The 7,641-nt window shown below is 43.0% G+C and overlaps 1 pseudogene; it reads right to left on the reverse strand.

Moving 5' to 3' along the window:
• Positions 1-6,492: 6,492 nt before the first annotated feature.
• LOC123947280 lies at positions 6,493-7,118 on the reverse strand (annotated as a pseudogene).
• Positions 7,119-7,641: the final 523 nt, after the last annotated feature.

Genomic DNA, 7,641 nt, shown 5'->3' on the forward strand with positions numbered 1-7,641 from the left:
AGTAATTTATTTCTATTACCTGTACAACCAAAAGTAGAGAAATATAATCATCAAAAATCCATTATATTTATAATATACAGTTTATTAAATATAAGACTCTGATAACTTGAATGGTAGGTAATATTGCCAAACTTTTTAATAATTTTCAAAAGTCAATTTTTTACATTTTATTCAGCAAATATTTAAGGTCACTAAGCAAAGAGCTCTGTGTTGGGTACATAGACATAGTAGCCAGAGAATACACAGCCAACTGCCCTCCTAGAGTTCACAGTCTATTTGGAAGTAGAAAAAATAATAAGTAGTTAAATGAAATACGATAAATGTTAAAACGAGGGAAATATGAGGTACAAGGAAGAGGAAATTGCAAGAAAACCTAATTTAACCTAATCTAAAATTGACTCAAAGAGCACAAACAGCTCTAAGAAGGAAGACAGGCCTTTCTAGAAGAGATGGTTCCATTAGAACTGAAGTGTAGACAGAGAGTAGGAGGGAGTGCGGGGGAAGGAGAGGGACGGAGACCAAAATGAGAATGTTCAGGGCAGAAGAAATTATCATGTGCAAAGTAGAAACGGTTGGAATGTAATGGGTGGGGGTTGAGTGGCCAGAAGTTAGTTTGGAGAGCGAGCCCAGGACCTATTCGTGAAATTTCTGATTATCCCTGTTAAGAAAGGAAGACCTTTATCCAAGAGCCAGGAGAAGTCGTTTAGCAGTTTTAAAGCAGGAGCTTCACAGGCTCGGATTTCTAGCCCGTTTCTGAAACACCCATCGGACGACTGTGGAGAAAGAAGCCCAATGGTACAAAAACGGAGGCAGAGAAATCTATCCGAATGCGGCCAGTGGAGGCACCGCAGAGATGTGGGTGCGGTCGAAATATGACACGCGGAAGTCAGTGGGGCGTAGGGACTGGGTGGGTGCGTGAGGACAGGCAGAGGAAAGGATGAAGACTACAGTCCGCCAGGGGCCGGGTCTCGGCGCGGAACTGAGCCGCGAGGGGGAGCTGGCGGCCGAGGGGCAGGCGGAGTCGCGGGCGCTCGCGGCGCCGCCCGGGAGGGAGAAGGGACTGGACCGGGTCCTGGGCCTGGGGGGCCGCAGCGGCTCCGCTGGCCCAGGGGGCGTTACTCCGAGAAGACAGGGAGGCGGGGGGCGTTACTCCGAGAAGACAGGGAGGCCGCCCAGCTGGCGCACCGCCGCGCGGAGAGCCGTCCGCCAGGAGAAGGCGGAGCCGGCCCCGAGAGCCGCCGGAAAACCGGAAAGAGGAGAATAAAGAGCAGGCGCCCAGGAGCTGGGCGGCTTCCCTGGCGCCGCAGGCATGGCTCCGTCCCCACTTCTCGCCCTGCTACAAGAGGCGGCGCCACGGTGCCTGTCGCCAGCCCCCAGAGCAGCTCCGTGGGGACCCAGCTTCCTGCTGAGTCCCACCTGCAGCGGGCCCGGGAGCTGGGGGGCAGGCTCGTGCGAGCCGCCTGCTAGCAGGCAGGCCACAGGTCCTCAGGAGGGGGCGAGCGGAAGGAGTCACCTGCTGGAAGGCCCCAGGAGACTTTGCTGGGGCCCAGTACAGCTATTTCTATTTTTCTTTGACTTACTCTTTGTACGTCAATAAACTTATTTTGGGATGAGGGGGAGAATAAATTGCAACTTTCGATATATACCCACTGGTCTCTACCAGATGAGTGGCCTCTACTCACTCATCTTCCTTTCTACAAATTAATTTTTTAATAAGTCATAGATATGAGTCTTTTAATCACTTTATTAACTATTTTCTAGAGTTAATGGAAGTATTTCCTTCTTTGAGGAGCCTTATGCATTACTTGTGGTGTTAGATACTTGTGGTGTTTCTTCTGAAAATGGAGTTCTACCCTAGGGATTAAATAAAATGATCTAGGACATAAGTACGGTTTTGAAAATTATAACAAAGAATGAGCTGTAGGAGAACTATCCTCTAACACAAGAACACAGGTGAAAAGTTTATCAACAAACCATTATGTCGGGTTATGTTTTGGGGGATCAATAATCAATATCAATTTATGTTTCAGTTAGATGCTATGGTGGGTTGAATAAATCACCACTCCCCCAAGATGTCCATGTCCTAAACCGTGGAACCTGATGAATGGCAAAAGGGATTTTGCAGAAGTGTTTAAGTCAAAAACCTTGAGATAGGGAGATTATCTTTGATTATCCAGGAGGGTCCAATGTAATTATAAGGATCCTTATATAAGGGAGTCTGGCGGGTCAGAGTCAGAAAAGGTGATGTGATGATGGAAACAGAGGTCAAGCGATCCGGCCCTGAGCCCAGCTCTGCAGGCAACCTTTAGAAGGTGGAAAAGAAAATAAAGATTCTCCATTAGAGCCTCCAAAAGGAACAGAGCCATGCAGATCCATTTTGGGCTTCCAACCTGCAGATTATAAAAATGGTAAATTTGTGTTTTCCTAAGCCACTAAATTTGTGGTAAATGTTATGGCAGCAAGAATACAGGTGTTCTTGAAAGCAGTGTATCAGCCGGGGTTCTTCTACACACAATGGGTGATTTTGCCTCAATTTTTGATAAAACAGAATTCAAACTTGAATTTCTTGAATCCAGAGCTCTCATACACCTAAAAACTTTGTGTGTACTCATAGTCTCCTTTTCCTCAAACCAGGGGAAAGGCTTTCTACTTTCTGAAAACTTATTCTCTTCACCAGTCCCTATTTTTACCTGGGTCTTACTCTGTCAGTGATCTCCGTCTTGTGTCTTTACTTGCCCCCTCTCAACAGCCTCTACCCATCAGTCTAGAAACAGGTTCAAATAATAACCACATTTATTGAGCCTTTTCTATGTGCCAGACATTAAGCTATGGTCTATTTCATTACAGCACAAGTCCTCTGAGACTGAATTTTATGACTAGTGGCAGATTTACTGAGTTGCCTTAAATTTAAACCTTAAACTTCAAAGCATTCGATGGCACAAGTCATATCCAAAGCATATCTAATTTTATATTTTTAATTTTGTATTTCTTTTCTTTAAAAAACCCCCTCAAGTTGTATGAACTTCAGAATTCCACAAAACCATGATCTAGATGTACCTACCTATCAGGTAAATATTATTATTGTTCCCATCTTATAAATAAGAAAACTGTGCAATGAGAGGTTTTATAATTCACCTAAGATTATATAAACAGTAAGTGCCATAGCAATATTTCAACCTAATTATTTCTGACTCTCAAATCCAGAAATGGATAATTTGTCCATTAAATTATTGTCTCTTCAGGGAATTTCTTACCTTAACACACCCCTACCTTTCCAGCTTTCTTTTCCTCTAGTTAGTATTTTATCTATCTTCTTTTTTCATTTCATGATCCAAAGAATAATCTATGTCTAACATCTATTCTTTCTTTTCCCATTATAGTTTTAACTCACTATAATCCAGCTTCTACCCACCCCACTAAAACACTTACTGTCTCCAATAACCTCCAATTCACAAAATCCAACGGATGTTTTTTATTTAGCATACTTGAACTAACTCAACAATACTCAAACCAGTCCTCCCCTCCTAAAGCTTTCTCTTTCCTTAATTACTAAAGCATATTTTCAGGGCACCTGGGTGGTGCGGTACGTTGAGCCTCTGACTCTTGCTTTCCACTCAGGTGTAACCTCAGGGTGGTAAGATAGAGCACTACGTTGGGCTCTGTGCCCAGCCCTGAGTGGGCTTAGACCTCTCTCCCTCTGCCCCTCTGCGCTTCTCTAGAATAAATAAATCTGTAAAAACAACAACAACAACAACAGGAGCGCCTGGGTGGCTCAGTGGGTTAAAACCTCTGCCTTTGGCTCGGGTCATGATCCCAGGGTCCTGGATTGAGCCCCGCATCGGGCTCTCTGCTCAGTGGGGAGCCTGCTTCCCCCTCTCTCTGCCTGCCTCTCTGCCTACTTGTGATCTCTGTCTGTCAAATAAATAAATAAAATCTTTAAAACAACAACAATAAAATACTTCCTTCTTTCTCTCCCTTCTAAGGTTGTGCCTTCTTTAATTTACTGTGCTTCTTTTTCATTTGTCCCACTTCTTCATTCTACTCTTTAAATATCAATGAAATTTCTAGTATTTTTTCCTCCACCCTCTTCTCACTCATCTCATTTCCTTACGGTTGTCTCATTTTCATATGTCCTATAGCTTTAACTAGACTCTAATAGTAACAAATCTGTATCTCTATCTTAACCACGCATCATGAATTAAAGACCTACACATAAAATTGCCCATTAGACATCTCCATCTACATACACTACTTCCAATTTAGCAGTTCTAAATCTAAATTTAAATCTAAATCAGCTCCTCCTTCTGCCAAACCCATTGAGTCAATCAAGTCAAACCCCAGGAATCTTCCTATTTCCTCATATTCTATATGCAATCTTAACCAAGTCCTTGTGGTTCTACCTTTTATTCCCTTTTCTTCAACCCCACGGGGATTGCTTAACTCAGATTATCACCATATCTGACATCTTTTATCATAATATACTTATAATTTATCTTACTAATCTGTATTTAAATCCCTTTACACACACACACACACACACACACACACACACCACTGGCACACTCCTAGTCACTTCCTCCAGGGTGCTTTTCTTAAAATGCAAATCATATCACATTACTTTCTTTATGTAAAGCCATTTTCTGGGCGCCCGGGTGGCTCAGTGGGTTAAAGCCTCTGCCTTCTGCTCAGGTCATGATCCCAGGGTCCTGGGATCAAGCCCCGCATCAGGCTCTCTGCTCAGCAGGGAGCCTGCTTCCCTCTCTCTCTCTGCCTGCCTCTCTGCCTACTTGTGATCTTTATCTGTCAAATAAATAAATAAAATCTTCAAAAAAATAAAAATAAAGCCATTTTCATCTTCCTAGTGCAGAAATGATTAAATTTAAATGTGTTGCATGGCAATCTGATATCTGTCCCTAATTACCTGTGACCTTAACTTCCTTAAGGTCTTAATCTGTCCTTAATCTGACCTTAACTTCCTTAAATTCTTAATCTGTCCTTAATCTGACCTTAACCTTATCTGTCTTAAATCTATACTTGAACCATTGTGAACTTTTTGTAGGTATAAACTATGTTGTTCCATATCTCTTGCACACACATGTCAATCTCCCTGGCAAGTTTCCATTGCTATGGTCCTCCATACAAATTCCTTAAGACTCAACACATGTCATTTCCCTGAACCCCTCCTTTTCCCCCACCAGGTAAAATTGATTACCTCCCCACATTCTGCTTTGTTCTTGGACATCCATCTCCCCAATGTTACAGAACACTTGTTCAGAGGTACCTCAGGTCTTACTTCACAGAGAATGTGCGGAGCTCAGCCACTGGGATCAGACTAAGACAGAGAATGGGGGTAAGGCCTACAGCAACCAGTGCTAAGATCTTGGTGGATAGCATTCCTGCATTCCTACTTGGAGCAGCACAGAACCAAGATCCCAGCCAGCCGTTCTGCTCATCTGCAGACCTGAGCTGGAGGCTCCATCTGGCCAGGGTTCTCAGTGTGCAGTTCTATCTGAGTTGGGTCCCCAACCAACAAGCAGAACTGACCATGGAGTATGTTCTACAGCCCCACCTATGCAGGGACCAAATCCACAGCTCTGCCTAACAGAAAGCCTGGCCAGTTAACCCAGGCAAACAGAAAGCTCATCCTGTAGCCCTGCTTTCAGAAGGAGCCAAAACAGTAGCCCTGCTCAACTGATAAGTACAACCTCTGGCCCCACATAACCAGGGAACCTAAACAGTGACTCTGAGCATCCTCAGAGCCCAGCCTGTAGTATCACCCAGCCAAGTCTAGCCTATAGCCTTGCCTGATCGCTGAACACAGCCTAACACCTGATCTAGACAGGGAATTTAGTTAGTGACCCTGCCTAATCATAGAGCATACTCTCAGGCCTACCCAATGAGTGAGCACAGACAGCAACTGCAATTGACCATGAAGCACAGTGTCTAGCCCCACTCAACTGGGGGATACAGGTGGAGGTCCCTTCCCACCAGGCACCAGCCAGAGACTTTGTCCAACAGGAGAATATCTGTGTGTGTGTGTGTGTGTGTGTGTGTGTGTGTGTGTGTGTGTGTATTATATTCTCTTACTCTACATATAGTGGTATAACACCACAGGACAGTAGACAATGTTGCATTAAGTGTATAATAAATGCTAAAACAACCGCTAAAATAACACAACAAAGATTTATAGCTAATGTGCCAACAGGGGAGATGAAATGAAATTTTTTTAAATACTCAGCTAAAAATATGTCAGGAAAAGGAGATGAGAGGAACAAAGAAAAGATAGGATAATTAGAAAATGGATAGTACAATGATAGATTATCCCATTAAATATAAATGTTCTAAACATTTCCATTAAAAAGTAACAGATTAGATAAGAAAGCAAGGTCCAATTATATGCTGACTAAAGAAAACTCACTTAATTTTTGTTTTCAATTTGAAAGTGGCCATTTACTAACTGACCAGATTGCAGAAATAATCATGGTAGATAACTTAGTTCAACCTTCTAATAAGCCTATTGATCTGGTCTTTCCTGTGGCCCACATTTCTCCTTCTACAAAATGGGTGGTCTTTTTCTTCATTCTCCCTCTCGAAGGGCCACAAAAAGTTGTTTGTTTCCTTGAAACATTTTCCAATGGTATAGACCTTGTGAATCAGATGCTCCATGCAGATGATGGCATATTTACCAAGAGATCAAGCAATCAGTGTGTTCTGTGTCAGGGCAATCTGCTTCTTATTGATTTTGTAGTAACTGTGCTTGTAGATCAATTGGTTCACCAATATCAGATTTGGATATACCCATGCTATATATGGTTCCACAATCCTTAGCATATTAACTGAAGCTTTGTTGAGCTTAAAAAGGTGCCATTGAAGATTTGGTGAACACGAAGAAATTGCAACACCTTTTGAACCCCTGGGTTCACACCACTGAAACCTCTGATCCTGATGATATGTGCCAATTTGGGTTCTGCAGGTACCTAGAAGTTGTCAACTTTTCTTGACATCCTAGCCACCCAAATCTCAGTTCTGTACATCTGCCTATATTCCTTGTGGTAATGCTTAGCTTTTTCATAGATAAGCTTCCTCTTTGCCTTTCGAAGCATCTTGTGGGCAGACCTTTTTCTCAGACACTTGGTATTCAATTCTACAAAATTCCTTCACTTTCTCTTAAGGGTTTCTGGCATAATAGGAACCTTATTTTTCTTCTTTTCTGCACCCCCCCCCCATGGTTCCATCCAGAAAAGAAATTAAGGAAACTCATTTTAAATATAAAGGCACAACTATGGGGCACCTGGGTGGCTCAATGGGTTAAGTCTCTGCCTTTGGCTCAAGTCATGATCTCAGGGTCCTGGGATCGATCCCCGCATTGGGCTCTCTGCTCAGCAGGGAGCCTGCTTCTCCCTCTCTCTGTCTGCCTGCCTCTCTGCCTACTTGTGATCTCTCTCTCTCAAATAAATAAATAAAATCTTAAAAAAAAAAATATATATATATATATATAAAGGCACAACTACATCAATAGTAAAAGATGGGATGCCTGGGTGGCTCAGGTAGTTAAGCAACTGCATTTGGTCATGATCTCAGGGTCCTGGGATTGAGCTCCATATTGGGCTCCCTGCTCAGCATGGAGTCTATTTCTCCCTC

The sequence above is a fragment of the Meles meles genome, chromosome 7 (assembly GCF_922984935.1).
Source record: "Meles meles chromosome 7, mMelMel3.1 paternal haplotype, whole genome shotgun sequence".
Lineage (NCBI taxonomy): Eukaryota > Metazoa > Chordata > Mammalia > Carnivora > Mustelidae > Meles > Meles meles.